The sequence below is a fragment of the Moschus berezovskii genome, chromosome 13, assembly GCF_049115385.1.
Source record: "Moschus berezovskii isolate FMDL1 chromosome 13, NW_MosBer_1.0, whole genome shotgun sequence".
Taxonomy (NCBI): Eukaryota; Metazoa; Chordata; class Mammalia; order Artiodactyla; family Moschidae; genus Moschus; species Moschus berezovskii.
This window is the reverse complement of record NC_142472.1, coordinates 65,918,954-65,933,677: the sequence shown is the minus strand read 5'-3', so window position 1 is coordinate 65,933,677 and position 14,724 is coordinate 65,918,954. Positions and strand designations below refer to the sequence as shown.

The following is a 14,724-nucleotide window of genomic DNA, read 5'->3' as shown; positions in this document are numbered from 1 at the left end:
CTTAACAGTTATCCCTCAGCATTCGAGAAGGATTGATTTGAGGACCCTTGAGGATACAAAAATCTGCGGATGCTCAGTCCCTTGTATAAATGGCATAGAGGGACTGTCCAATGACTAAGACTGCACGCTTCCGATGCACGGGGCCCGGGTTTGATTCCTGGTCAGGTAACTACATCCCACAAGCTGCAACTAAAGACCCCACAGGTTGCATCTAAGACCTGGCACAGCCAAATAAATATATATATTTAAAAATGGTATAGAGTTTGCATGTAACTCACATATGCACCTGTTTATATCATCCCGATTACTTATAATACTTAATAGAATGTAAATGCTATGTGAGTAGTTGTTGGTGATTGGCGAATTCAAGTTTTGCTTTTTGGAACTTTCAGGGAATTTTTTTCCAGTCCAAGGTTGGTTAAAACCCACGGGGGTAGAACCCACAGATATGGAAGGCCAACTATCCTTGTAAGATTCCCAGAAAGATATATAATGTCAAATCTGCTTTTAATGGACAACAATCATGGAAAATATCTTTTGTAGGTTTGTTCTTTGGATTCTTCAGTTGTCTGTGTTTTGTGTGTATTTGATTGTTTTTATTCTACATATATCAGTGCCATTTTAGCTCTACCCTTTGCAAGTATCATTTTTAGAAATGATGGCTGAAATGTTCTGCTTTTTGGCCTTCATCCAGAATTCGTGAGTGGAGAAGAGCAGCAAAGAGGAATCTGGTTTAATGCTGAGAGCCTGTCAATTTTTTCCCCCTACATTCATGATTTTAGTTTTGAGTGGTATGGAAAGTAAGAGAAGTCAACAGAAACTAAAGCCGTTGTAACTGATTTACAATTACTCATGTTGTGACAATTTCATATGGTCATGATGAAGAGTGCTTGTGTTAAGAAATAGTTATGTAGTTAAGTATGGACATGGTAGGAGTTTTGCTTTGTTTGCTGTGTTATCCCTAGTGCTTCGAGTAGTACCTGGTACACAGCAGGAGCTCAGAAAATACTAACTATAGAAGTGTGTATATATATAGGCTGTAAAACCTACTGCTGATGTTTCGTATTGACAATCTGCAGGTATTTGGGATATATATATATTCATAGTAGTTCAGGACCTCACATTTTATTATTTGAATGTTGGTCATTATTTGTTGTTGTTTAGTTGCTAAGTTGTGTTGGACTCTTTTGCCCCTCTATGGACTGTAGCCCGCCAGGCTCCTCTGTCCGTGGGATTTCCCAGGCAAGAATACTAGAGGGGGTTGCCATTTCCTTCTCCAGGGGATTTTACTGACCCAGGGATGGAACCCGTGTTTCCTGCATTTGCAGGTGGATTCTTTACTACTGAGCCACCTGGGGAGCCCTGTGGTCATTATTGTTTGCTGTGTAGTGACTTTTTAAAAAAGAATACCCTTTATTTTGAGTGAATATATTTCAACTGAGATTTTGGGGAACTCTGCTTCCTCAATACACAACATTCTCCTTGAATGAATAATTATTTAAAGAGCATCTTATACTTTACAGTTTTTTCATGCTTTATCACTTGATCCTTACTACAGTACTTGTGAAGTACGGGATTCCTGACATTTGATTATCTGCCTAGTTGTCTACTTCATTTTTTCTTGCTGATGAAACCCCAGTTTTGCGCAGGTGCTCACCCCTACCCCACGTGACTCCGAACTAAATTCTGATCAGTTTAAGCCTGTTATGATAAGTTCCTTGCCTTTGCCAGGGATTGGTTTAGAAAGAGGCATGTGACCCATTTCTGGCCTGTGATGTGAGAGGGAAGGTCTGCTGGCAGAGGGCCCCTCCCCCCTCCCTTCCCCTGCTCCCCTCCCCCCTCCCTCCCTTCCCCTCCCCCTTAGCTCCACATTTCCGCCCTCCCCCCCCCCACCGCCCCCAATACACACACAGAGGAAAGAAATGAGCTCTGTTTTCCTGCTACTTGTCTGGACTGGATGTGACCACTTGGAGCTGCTGTAGCAGTTTCGAGACTTGTAGAGCAGAGGTAGCATGAAAATAAGCTGGATGCTGAATATGATGGAAGAGAAAGATGGAGAGAACCAGCTACCAAATGAACCAACCCCGGAGCAGCCCTGCTGCTTGACTTCTTATTACCTGAGAATAAATTTCCCTTATTGAGAACATCCTGATATTGGTATCCTTATTGCCCTTTTACAGGCAAGGAAACTGAGACTCACAGACCTTTAAATAGAATGATCATCATTAGACGGCTGACTTCTCCACTGAAGCCAGGAGAATTGAAACATGGTTCCTCATCCAGTGCTCTGTTCCATGTGCAGCTTCTCTGTAAACAGCCCTGCCTCCCGGTTGGGAGGGAACTGGATTACCAAATTTAGGTATTTTTGTTTGAAAGGCATTTTAGATAGTTCCTAGATATTTTGTGGTTGATTACTTGTGACAAATACTGCTTTGAAATTCTCAAGGATGTTGTAATCTGCCTTCTTAAATTGAAACTTTATTTATAAATTAACAACTTTTACAATTAAAGTAAAAAAAATTTTTTTTTACTGTTTTGCATATATACATTTCAAAGTGTTTTTTTATACTCTGCCTGAGTTTTTGGATTGGTATTTTAAAAATTGTGTTAAATTCTGAGAAGTGATATGGTTCATCTGTAAAGGAATTAAAATAATCATTGACCAGCCTATTGGACTGAATGGGAGTGGGGGCTGGCTGTCTGGCTTTGGAAGCAGTATTGACATTTGTTAACATGGAAAGGTATGGCTGACCGTATTCATGATGTTCTTTGCATTACCATTTACAGAATGTCCTTTGACTTTCTTTTCTGCGTCCAGTCCTGCTCTTCCATCATCTTCCCTTCCCCTTACCGGTAGAGAGGGTAGAGAGACTGATGAGTGGCCGGAGGTATATTCCTTCTTATTGCAGAGCCAAACTGGACAGTGTCTAATCTGAGGGAAGGAGCTTATTCATAGTTGAAGAATTCAGTTAAAGCATATTTAATGTCATGTGAAAGACACTTTGATAAGGGAAGATTGGGTATTTTTGAAAAGAAAATGATTCTTGAATGAACTTGTGGTTATTAGTGGGGAAGAGCTGAGGGAGTGTTGGACTGGGGGTTTGGGATGGACATGTACACACTGCTATATTTTAAACAGAAAACTGATAAGGAGATACTGTAAAAAAAATTATTTGAAAAAAAGACAATGAAAAATAAAATTATCTTACAAAAAGAGAAGTTTTCTTGGTGGAAGCAGTGACTGAGTCCCCAACCTCCTGGAGGTTACGGTGTGTGTCTCTTTCCTCCCCTTCCTTCTCAGGCAGAAGCGACGGCCGTGTTGATGAGGACCTCTGTGTGGGCAGAGCCTGCTCTTCTCTTGGCCCTTTGGCTCCTTCCCTGGGGCTGGAGGGCTGGCCAGCTGGAGTGAGCGGACTGAAAATAGGACCAGTTCTTTCACAAAGTGGCTGAGCTCCCTCAGCTTGTTCTTTGCCTTCCTAATCCAGTAAAATATAGTGCGCTGAAGAATCTGATCTTGGAGAGTGGTGGGATTTTCACTGGGCACCTTCCAGAATATTTTCTTAATTCTTGATTTCACTTAAAACTACAAGTGAACCCAAATTCTTGAGAATTACTAATGACAAAAATTCAGTTTTGTATAATTATTAAGAATATCTCCCCCCCGCCCATTGGAAAGCTTTTTATCCTTAAAACTTTATTTCACAACTAAAATGAGCTGTGTGATGTCCTGATAAGGGTAACTGAACACCAGGATTAGCACAGGTGACACCATATGTTGGTGATTATCAACTTCTCCTTAAGGGTCCTCTTGGGCTTCTGTTTGAAGTGCTTAATGATTTGATTTCTCCTTTTAAAATTAAATAAACGTGTGAGTGGAGAACTTTCCCTTCAAACCAGCATAGCTGTTCTTCAGGAGACCATCTGGAGCCATGAAAATGGAGAGTATTTTAAGATCTATATGAAGATATTTGGCTTCACCATGACATGTCGTTTGAGTATTAACAGAAAACCTGCTGCAAATAACAGAAAACCTGACTCACTAATAGTCTCAAACAAATAAAGGGGTTATTTTCCTCTTGTTATTAATGTAAGAAGTCCAGAAGTTGGCATTTCAGGATTGGTCAAAGCCATCAAAGACCCAGACTGCCTCTGCCTTTCCATTTGGCCATCTTTAGTCATCTTGTCACTTCGAAGTCTCAAGATGGCTGCTCTCCAGCCAGCATTGAGTCTGCCTTCCAGGCAAGAAGGAGGAGGAGGGCAGATGGCAAAAAGGCATGTACCAGCTGTGCCCGTTCTCTTTCAAAGAGCTTCCTGGAAACTCAGTTCAGTGACTTCTGCTTGCGTCTCATTAACCAGAACTGTATCATACTGCCGCCCCCAGCTGTACACAAGGCTGGGAAATGCAGTTGTTTTTTGGTGAGGCAGGTTGACACGCTGAACACAATTGGAATCCTCTCAAAATAATTTGAATTATTTTGAGAGGATTATGTTGCCCCTAAACTAATGAGACTCAGGAAAAATAAAATAAATGAACATTAATTGAAAGCCTACTGCATACTAGATGCTGTGCTAGTTGCTTCTGGGTGAGTTTATGTTATTTAAGCATCAGCACTCAGAAAGGTCATATGCACATTTATTTAAAAGGATAAAGTAAGTTCAGGGTGGATTTATAGAGGATTCATTTGTTAATTTATTCTTTGTGGCAGTGTTCTTGTGTTTAACCTATTAAGCTTGGAATTAATGTAAAGGACAATATCTTGAAACCCAGATACTATAATGGGGAATTTTTACAAGTTTAATTATATTAACTTAAATCAATGTGTTGAAGCATCCATAAATGGAGGCTTAGAGAAAATATTTGCAGTATAGATGAAAAAGTCTTAATATTCATAATAGATAAAAGCTTCTACAAGTAAATAATAAAAATTCACCTTATTAGAAAATGAAAAAATATGGAAAAGCAGCATTTCTCTGAAGCAAATAGTCTGAAAAAGTTGGGGAAAAAAAGCAATGCAAATGAAAAGAAATACTGAATCACTATGTCTTTGATCCCCAGCTTGGCAAATATTTTAAAAAACTGATAATAACCAGTTTCACCCAGATTCTAGGGAGAAAAAGCACTTTTATGTACTGTTGGCAGTACTGTTAGATTGATACTGTTGTTTTGGAGAGCAGTTTGGTGTTATCTGTCAAAATGTGAAGTGTACATACCCACTGACTTAGCAGGACCCCTTCTTGAGATAATGGCATGATTTTACAAAGATGTTAATTGTGGCATTGCAATTAAATATAAATGTGGAACAAGCCAAAATGTTCATCAGTAGGGACATGGTTAAATAAATTATGTGATGGCCATACAATGCAATTATTTTACTGAAAAGTTGTCTGTGGACTATTAAGTAATAATAGTAATTACTATTACTATATAGGTAATAAAGTATTTAACATGTATACTCTTTTTGTGATACCTCTTCCTTTAAAATAAATCTATATATGTATACAAAAGAATTGGAGTAAGAGGTCTGATGGTTTTTCACTTTTCACATGTAGACTTTCTATGTGTAGAATTTTTTTACAGGCGTGAATTACTTTTGTATGTACATGTTTTGCAGGATGAATTACGTTTTTTGAAAACCAGTAGTGACTTTTTAAAGCAGAATTAAAAAATAAAAAGGGATGTAAGCATTTTAAATTCTATAAAAATGCTAAAATGCTAATAATGATTTTTATGGCTTGTCTTCTGGGAGTTATGGGGGAGCAGAAGGGGACAAACGACGTGGTAGGGAGAAAATGGCCTGGATTAGTGAACAACATGAATGATACAATATCGGAGAAGAAATATTATGTATCTTTCAGTTACCTTGTGTAGGACAGAATCAGTTCAGTTCAGCTGCTGAGTCATGTCCGACTCTTTGCGACCCCATGAACCACAGCACGCCAGGCCTCCCTGTCCATCACCAACTCCCGGAGTTCACTCAGATGCATGTCCATCAAGTCAGTGATGCCATCCAGCCATCTCATTCTCATCGTCCCCATCTCCTCCTACCCCCGATCCCTCCCAGCATCAGACTCTCTTCCAGTGAGTCAGCCCGTCACATGAGATGGCCAAAGTATTGGAGTTTCAGCTTTAGCATAAGTCCTTCCAATGAACACCCAGGATTGATCTCCTTTAGAATGGACTGGTTGGAGCTCCTTGCAGTCCAAGGGACTCTCAAGAGTCTTCTCCAGCAGCACAGTTCAAAAGCATCAATTCTTCGGCACTCAGCTTTCTTCACAGTCCAGCTCTCACATCCATTCATGACCACGGGAAAAACCATAGCCTTGACTAGATGGACCTTGGTTGGCAAAGTAATATCTTTTTAATATACTATCTAGGCTGGTCATAACTTTCCTTCCAAGGAGTAAGCGTCTTTTAATTTCCTGGCTGCAATCAGCATCCGCAGTGATTTTGGAGCCCAAAAAAATAAAGTCTGACACTGTTTCCACTGTTTCCCCATCCATTTCCCATGAAGTGATGGGACCAGATGCCATGATCTTTGTTTTCTGAATGTTGAGCTTCAAGCCAGCCTTTTCACTCTCCTCTTTCACTTTCATCAAGAGGCTTTTTAGTTCCTCTTCACTTTCTGCCATAAGGGTGGTGTCATCTGCATATCTGAGGTTATTGATATTTCTCCTGGCAATCTTGATTCCAGCTTGTGCTTCTTCCAGCCCAGCGTTCCTCATGATGTCCTCTGCATATAAGTTAAATAAGCAGGGTGACAATATACAACCTTGACGTACTCCTTTTCCTATTTGGAACCAGAATAGGCTACATTATATTGCAGTGACAAACAGCCTCCAAATCTCAGAGGCTTATGCCACAAAGATTTATTTCTCACTCATGGTTCATGGCTATTGAGAGTTGTCTGTGGGCTTTGCTAGTAAAGAATCTGCCTGCAATGTGGGAGACCTGGGTTTGATCCCTGGGTTGGGAAGATTCCCCTGGAGAAGGGAAAGGCTACCCACTCCAGTACTCTGGCCTGGAGAATCCCATGGGCTGTATATAGTCCACTGGGTTGCAAAGAATCAGGCACGATTGAGCAACTTTCACTTTCACTTTTCACTGAGGGCTCTGCAGACAGAGTTGGGTCAGCCAACAAAGCCTCCATCCACTAACTTGGGCAGTGCCACTCACCATGTCGGGGCGAGGACTTGTCAGATCCTGTGCTGGCTTTTATAAACCTCTTCCCAGAAGTGAGCCACCTCACTTCCACTTAACATCTCATCAGTCAAAGCAAGTCTCGTGGTCATGCCTAAATTTAAAGAGGCTGGGAAGAGACTCCTACCACGTGCTTGGGAGGAGAAGCATCAGAGGCTTTGGGAACACCTGGATGACTCTTATAGCGCGTCATAGGGGAACTATAAGATGAGCTTCTGTAACAGTGGTTGGCACGTACTTATGTTTTTGTTTTAATGGATAAAGTAATTTATGCTAATCTAGTGGATATCTTAAGAAATGTGTAAGAAATGACTTGCATATATATTGAATCAACAGGCATTTGTTGACTTCACATTCTACTAAATTTGCGAAAGATAAAAAGATTTGTTTGGGAATAGGTACTTTAAAAAAAATTAAGGTATAGTTGATTTTTAATATCTTATTAGTTAATTTTGTATATAATATATTGTATGTAGTTGATTTTCAGTATTGTATTGAATAATTATTATTCAGTATTGTATAAATCAGGTGTACATGATTCAAAATTTTTATCAATTATATACCATTTAATGTTATAAAATATTGACAGTATTCACTCTGCTGTATAATATATCCTTGTAGATTATTTCTTTTATACAAAGTAGTTTGTACCTCCTCGTTCCTTGCCTCTGTCTTGCCCACAGGCACCTCCCCATAACCTCTAGTTTGTTCTCTATATCTGAGTCTGTTCTGTTTTTTGTTTTTATTTTTCACATTTCACATGTGAGTAATAACATGCAGTATTTGTCTTTCTCTGTCTGCTTAATTCACTAAGCATTCACCTCCAGGTATACCCCCGTTGCTGCAAATGGCAGAAGTTCATTCTTTCTAAGGACTGAGTGTTCCATTGTGTATGTGTACCATCATTATCCATTCATCTGTTGATAGACAGGTTGCTTCCATATGTTGGTAACTGTAAATAATACTATGAACATTGAGGATACATGCATCTTTTTTAATTACTGGTTTCCATTTTATTCAGCTGTCCACCCAGGAGTGGGATTGCTGGATCATATGGTAGTTATTTCTAGTTTTTTTGAGGAACCTCCGTACTGTTTCACGTGGTGGTGTATCAGTTTATGTTCCCACCAACAGTGTGTGGATAGGCACCTTTAAAGTAAGATTTTGTGATGACTTCTCATAAATATTTTGAAAATCCTCCTCCTTTTGCTCATTCTAACTCTATGAAGAAAGTGTTTGTTATAAAGGAAATTTCTGTGAGGCTTTTGGTGTATTTTTACAAAACTCTAACTTAGTGAGGTTTTAATTTATATAACAATAAATTTCTATTTATAGTATCAGGGATGCATTTTATAACAGGAATTCTTTAGCTATGCTATTGACCGAGTGGGAAGGTACATTCCATTAATAGAAAGGACATCTTTTTCCACAACCCCTATACTCTTGAAGTCCAAGGGCAGAGTTCTTTTTATGTTTTCATTTTTTTAAATCTTTTGTTTACCATGGATTTTTTTGGCATCAATGTTTGTTTTTTGGCCATGTCCCATGGCGTGCAGGATCTTAGTTCCCCAACCAGTGATGGAACCCGTGCCCCCTGCAGTGGAAGCATGTAGTCTTAACCACTCAACAACCAGGGAAATCCCCCTTAGAGTTCTTTACTATTGTGATGTCCATCATTTAGCCAGGAAGCTTCTGGGCTTGATGGAGTTCCTCTTCTTTCTAGTATTCCTTCCTTTCCCCGTAGTCCATCCTGTTTTCTCATAAATAAGCAGAATTTTCAGGTTCTTAAATTCCTTAGGATGGAACAAGATAAGACAAAACGTTTCTCCTAGAATCTGAGAGGAGGCAGAAAATCCCTCCTGCTGATTTCATCTGATGGTGGGTTGAATCTCAAGAAATCTCAAGAAATGTGTCCAGAGCCCGATATGTTTGAGATGTAGGCCAGCTTTCTAGGTCTTCCATTTTCCATGCTAACTTGCTTGATTGCTTGGTTTTATTTTTTTCAATTCTCTAGTTGTTAAATAGAAAGCATGCTTTGTTCTTTGTAGTAAGGACATTCGATTATAAAGGCTGAAGCTGCCCATGTGTTTCTGTTTAATGATAATGCCTGCTGCCCTTATTCAGCAGTCTTGCACTGACTGTAGAACTCAACCGCCTGTGAAGACAGCAGTCATACCTCAGCTGATGTAAGAGTTTGGGGTGCCTCTTAAATACAAGTGACAAGCACTTCATGAACTCACAGAATTTTGTCTGGTCCTCAGGCCACTTGGGCTTAGTGCTACATTTCGGCAGCGCTTCCTTGAGAGTATCAGTAAAGAGAGGATATGAAAGATAATTAACATTCTTTTTGAGCACTTAGACTGTGCCAGCAGTGTCTTATTACGCTGACCTCATTAGCAGTTTGCTCTAGGCCAACAGATGGCCTGTTTCTAAGACTGTTAGTACCAGTGGTACTGATAATAAACTAAGGCTCAGCAGTATGGTGCTCTGCTACTGGAGCAAGTGTCTCTGCTACTCGCCTCCGAGCTTCCTGAGGGCAAGACTGTATCTTATTCCATCACCGTGTAGTCCCACAATATTTGTCAGTCAAGTTAGTTCAATGAGGGCTTTCCCTGATGGTTTAGTGGCTAGGACTTCACGTTCCCAATACAGGGGGCCCCGGGTTCAATCGCTGGTCAGGGAACTAGATCCCACATGCCGCCTCTAAGACCCAGCACAGCCAAATAAATATTACTTTTAAAAAAAAAAAAAAGAAAGGTTGCTTCAGTGCCTGTGTAAGTGGATGGGTGAATGAAGGAACCAGTGGACATAGTGGAATCACCTGGCCCCTAATTTGAAGAGCTTCATAATTTGAAGAGCTTCATGATTTACAAATAATTAATGGATCTTGACATGGTCGATGGATGTGGAAATGGTTTCCTATGGTGGAGCATAATGCCGCCTGACTGCCTTATGAAAGGAACCTGTCTGTCTGTCCCTGTCATTCATGACATACGCCCAACCCACACTGTGAGTATGTTGCATCAGCCTGTGACTTATTAACCCATATTCTCACAGAACGTTGCTGGAATTTCCCTGAACACAGAACATCCCAGTTCTGGAAGGTGGGAGGTTTGCCAGCGCAAAACAATGAAGGCTCCCAGCCCGTGGCCACTGTGATCCTAGAAGAGGGCGTGGTGGAGAGGAAGGAGCTGTGCCCCGTTCCTGCCATCTAGACTGCTGGAATGTCTACACCTTCCGTCAGACTAGAGAAGCAAACAAAATAAGTGATGCCTTTGGCCTCTCAAAACATGACCCGGGCTGGTGAGCCAGCAGAGCTCCAAGCACACAAAAGCAAATGTTACCGCACTTTGTTTTGCTAACATTCATTCTCTCAACCCTGTCAGTTCCTTCCTTCCTCACAAGACCCATTTCTTCCAAAAGCAGGCAAAGAAAGAACTCCAGCAGAGAGTTTGGTTTAGCAGAGATTCTCCCTCTGGCCCTTCCAAAATTAAATAAGGAGCTCAGTTCCTTCAAATAGGATTGGGGACTGTTTTCATTATTCTGTGGTTTTTCCATAGAATGTGAGAGTTGGACAATAAAGAAAGCTGATGCTTTTGAACTGTGGTGTTGAAGACTCTTGAGAGTCCCTTGGACTGCACAGAGATCCAACCAGTCAATCGTAAAGGAAATCTGTTCTGAGTGTTCATTGAAAGGACTGCTGCTGAAGCTGAAGCTCCAATACTTTGGTTACCTGATGCAAAGACCTGACTCATTAGAAAAGACCCTGATGCTGGGAAAGATTGAAGGCAGGAGGAGAAGGGGACAACAGAGGATGAGATAGTTGGATGGCATCACCTATGCAATGGACATGAGTTTGCGCACTCTCCAGGAGATAGCAAAGGACAGGGAAGGCTGGCATGCTGCAGTCCATGGGGTCGCAAAGAGTTGGACACGACTGAGCAACAACAACATCCTATTGTGGGTAATCAAAATAAGGATGAGAAAAAGCAGTGGTGACTTTTGGTACACACAGGCAGAGAGAATGGTTCCTTGTTTCTAATAGTCTGTATTAATCGCCCTTACAAGCCCCCTCCCGGTCCGGAAATGGGGGTGGAGCTTAACCATGGTTCAGTCCACTACAGTTAGTGTGATGTAACAGTTTTAGCGTTTAGTCATGTGAAGTGTTCTGCTTCTTGTATTTCCCCTCCCTCTGCATTTCTCTCTAAGGTGGCATCTGGTGAGGTGGAGGAGGGGGTGGAAGGGATGTGGAGACCCACCTGTGACCTCTGGACCCTTTCTGGCTGTGCCCTGGAGCAGCTGCCCTGGCCCATCGCCTGGGCTGGAGGTGGCTGAGGGTGGCATGCGTCCCTCCCTGGAGGCGGCCGCTGCAAACTCTTGCTGGTGGAACTCCTGTTCTGCTTGTCATGCTCCGTCACGCCTGGTGGGGCTCTTGGCGGGCTCCGCTGCACTTTGGCTCTTGCAGGCATGTTTCCCCGCTGGGTCTCTGCCATGTCCTTCGTCCAGCTCACAGCCTAGCAGGCTGGTCCCCTGGCGTCTCTGTAGTGACACCACCTTACCAGGCGCTCCTGCGGCCTTCCGCCCACCCCCACCCGCATCTCACTTCCATCCCACATCCGCCCAGGCAGGATTTTCTGGGTCTTCTGAAAACAAAAGTCAGGTGAAAGTTAAATGCTGGCTGTTGCTGTGTTTGCCTTTGCTGTAGCAGAGTTGACTTTGCTGACTGACCCTGGTTTGGTGGGGTGGCCTGCGAGGCAGTCCTTCCCCAGAATCAGAAGCCCCTGCCCTCATACCTGCCAAGGCGGGGAGGTTGGGATGCACTTACCCACCTCCTTCCCTGATTCCCGCTCCCCCTCTTTCCCACTTCCCTCTGTACCAGGCCTCCCTCCTATCCTCATCCTGTCAGATCCGAACTTCCTTTTCTTTCCCCCCCATGACTGTGTCATGTGGCTTGTGGGAGCTTAGTTCCTAGACCAGGGATTGAACCTGGGCAGTGAAAGCAAGCAGCTCGAAAAATGAAAGTCGAGTAGTCATGTCTGACTCTTTGCAACCCCGCGGGATAGTCCATGGAATTCTCCAGGCCAGAATACTGGAGTGGGTAGCTTTTCCCTTCTCCAGGGGGTCTTCCCAACCCAGTGATCGAACCCAGGTCTCCTGCGTTGGAGGTGGATTCTTTGGCAGCTGAGCTACTGCACCACCAGGGAACTCCCCCAGAACTTGCTTTCCATGTAAAACTTGATGAGCAAGTCCCATTGGCTTCAATGTGTTTACTGAAGTTAAAGGGATTTACAAAAGGACCTTTTCTCTGAATAAAGCCTGGGATTCCTACTGCAAAATCCTATGCCCCTTACCTTGCCCCTCCCTGCCTACCCCAGTTCTGCCCTAACAGAAGCCCCACTGAGCCAGACCAGTGCCTTTGATAGGTTGGGAGGGGGGGTCATGTTCAGTACTAGTAATTAATAGCATGAAAATGCTCTCTTCATTAAGTCTATAAGAATTAAAGGGACCTTATTATTACTGAGACTTCCCTGGTGGCTCAGATGGTTAGGAATCTGCCTACAAAGCAGGAGGCCTGGGTACGATCCCTGGGTTGGGGAGAGTCTCCGGAGAAGGAAATGGCAACCCACTCCACTGTTCTTGCCTGGGAAATCCCATGGACAGAGGAGCCTGGCGGGCTACAGTCCATAGGGTCGCACAGAGTCGGATACGATTGAGTGACTCAGTTTTATTTAAGACTACTTTGAACTGAAGGGTCTGTGGACTTTTTATCTTCAACAGAGTTGCAAATAATAAAGTGGGTGCTGCCTCAACTCTTTCTGCGTGAAAGTTTTAAAGTACATGGTGTGATGGTGGCCAGGTCCGTCCTTTTGTGTTCCCTCAGGCACACAGGGCAATTGCCATCAGAAAAAAATAGAGATTAGATCAGTTCTGGAGTGACCACGTGGTACAGGTGACTCAAAATCTTGAAAGAGCTTCAATATTTATGTGATGATGATGAAACTGCCCCAGTTAGTAATGCGGTAGAATTTTCTGTTTTTAAATCAACAACAACAAAAGCAGACTTCCCTTGATCCTTTTTTCTTAATTTTATTTTATCTTTTTGCTCAGTTTAATTAGATGTGGAAAGCTGAGTGTGGCAGCGGCGGGGGTGGGGTGGAGAGAGAACGAGAATGATGGGTTGTTTAGCTTCATATAAAACAGTGCATTTTAGGTTTATAAAATTGCACTGAAATTGGACATCATTATTTCCCGTTTCACAAGCCATAGGATTAACCCCAAACACATTTATGCTGTGCTTTGTCCCCACTCCAGGAGGCCACATGCTGTCTAGGTGGGGCTTTTGTAGCATTTGCCTCCTTGAGGATGGTATTTGAATTGTAAAAGATGTTTAAGTGGAGCGCTTAACATTCCTCTCTGAGTTCCCAGTCCCTTCTTCTGTAGGTAGTTTCCTTGTTTTAATTCAGTTCAGTTGCTCAATCGTGTCCGACTCTGTGCAGCCTCATGGACTGCAGCACGCCAGGCTTCCCTGTCCATCACCAACTCCCGGATCCTGCTCAAACTCATATCCATTGAGTCGGTGATGCCATCCGACCATCTCATCCTCTGTCATCCCCTTTTCCTCCTGCCTTCAATCTTTCCCAGCATCACAGCTTTTCCAATGAATAAGTTCTTCACATCAGGTGACCGAAGTATTGGAGCTTCAGCTTCAGCAGCAGTCCTTCCAATGTATATTCAGGACTGATTTCCTTTAGGATGGACTGGTTTGATCTCCTTGCAGTCCAAGGACTCTCAAGAGTCTTCTCCAACACCACAGTTCATACGTGACTACTGGAAAAACCATAGCTTTGTTATGTCTACTAAAAAGATGTACAACTTGAGAGTTGCGAGTTAAATTTTATTTGGGGCAAAATGAGGACTGCAGCCCATGAGGCAGCATCTCAGATAGCTCTGAGAGACTGCTCCAAAGTGGCAGCGGGGGGAAGTCAATAATTAAGGTTTTGGTGAAGGGGGAGTTCAATACTATGAAGCACTCATTTTTACAAAAGGTTTTTTGTTAGTCACGAGGATCTGATGTCACCATGAAGGGATTTAGTGCGTCTCTAGATACGAGCCATGAAATTAAAAGACGCTTACTCCTTGGCAGGAAAGTTATGACCAGCCTAGACAACATATTAAAAAACAGAGACTTTACTTTGCCAACAAAGGTCTGTCTAGTCAAGGCTATGGTTTTTCCAGTGGTCATGTATGGATGTCAGAGTTGGACTATAAAGAAAGGTAAGTGCCGAAGAATTGATGCTTTTGAACTGAGGTGTTGGAGAAGACTCTTGAGAGTCCCTTGGACTGCAAGGACATCCAACTAGTCCATCCTAAAGAAAATCAGTCCTGGGTGTTCATTGGAAGGACTGATGCTAAAGCTGAAACTCCAATACTTTGGCCACCTGATGTGAAGATCTGACTCATTTGAAAAGAAAGACCCTAATCCTGGGAAAGATTGAAGGCAGGAGGAGAAGGGGACAATAGACTAG

General features: G+C 42.5%; 1 protein-coding gene and 1 long non-coding RNA gene across 7 annotated transcripts in view; one reads left to right on the top strand and one right to left on the bottom strand.

Annotated features, from left to right (window-relative positions):
• LOC148775859 (uncharacterized) overlaps positions 1 to 11,821 on the bottom strand; it is a 125,984-nt gene extending 114,163 nt beyond the window's left edge. The window contains exon 1 of one of the 4 annotated variants that reach the window (XR_016038900.1): positions 11,458 to 11,821. This is a non-coding gene — a long non-coding RNA (uncharacterized LOC148775859). The remainder of the gene's footprint in view (positions 1 to 11,457) is intronic. The other 3 variants (XR_016038899.1, XR_016038901.1, XR_016038898.1) reach the window with 3 other exon arrangements.
• The window catches only part of WDFY2 (WD repeat and FYVE domain containing 2), a 187,635-nt gene that overhangs the window by 27,566 nt on the left and 145,345 nt on the right, over positions 1 to 14,724 (top strand). The window lies entirely within an intron of this gene.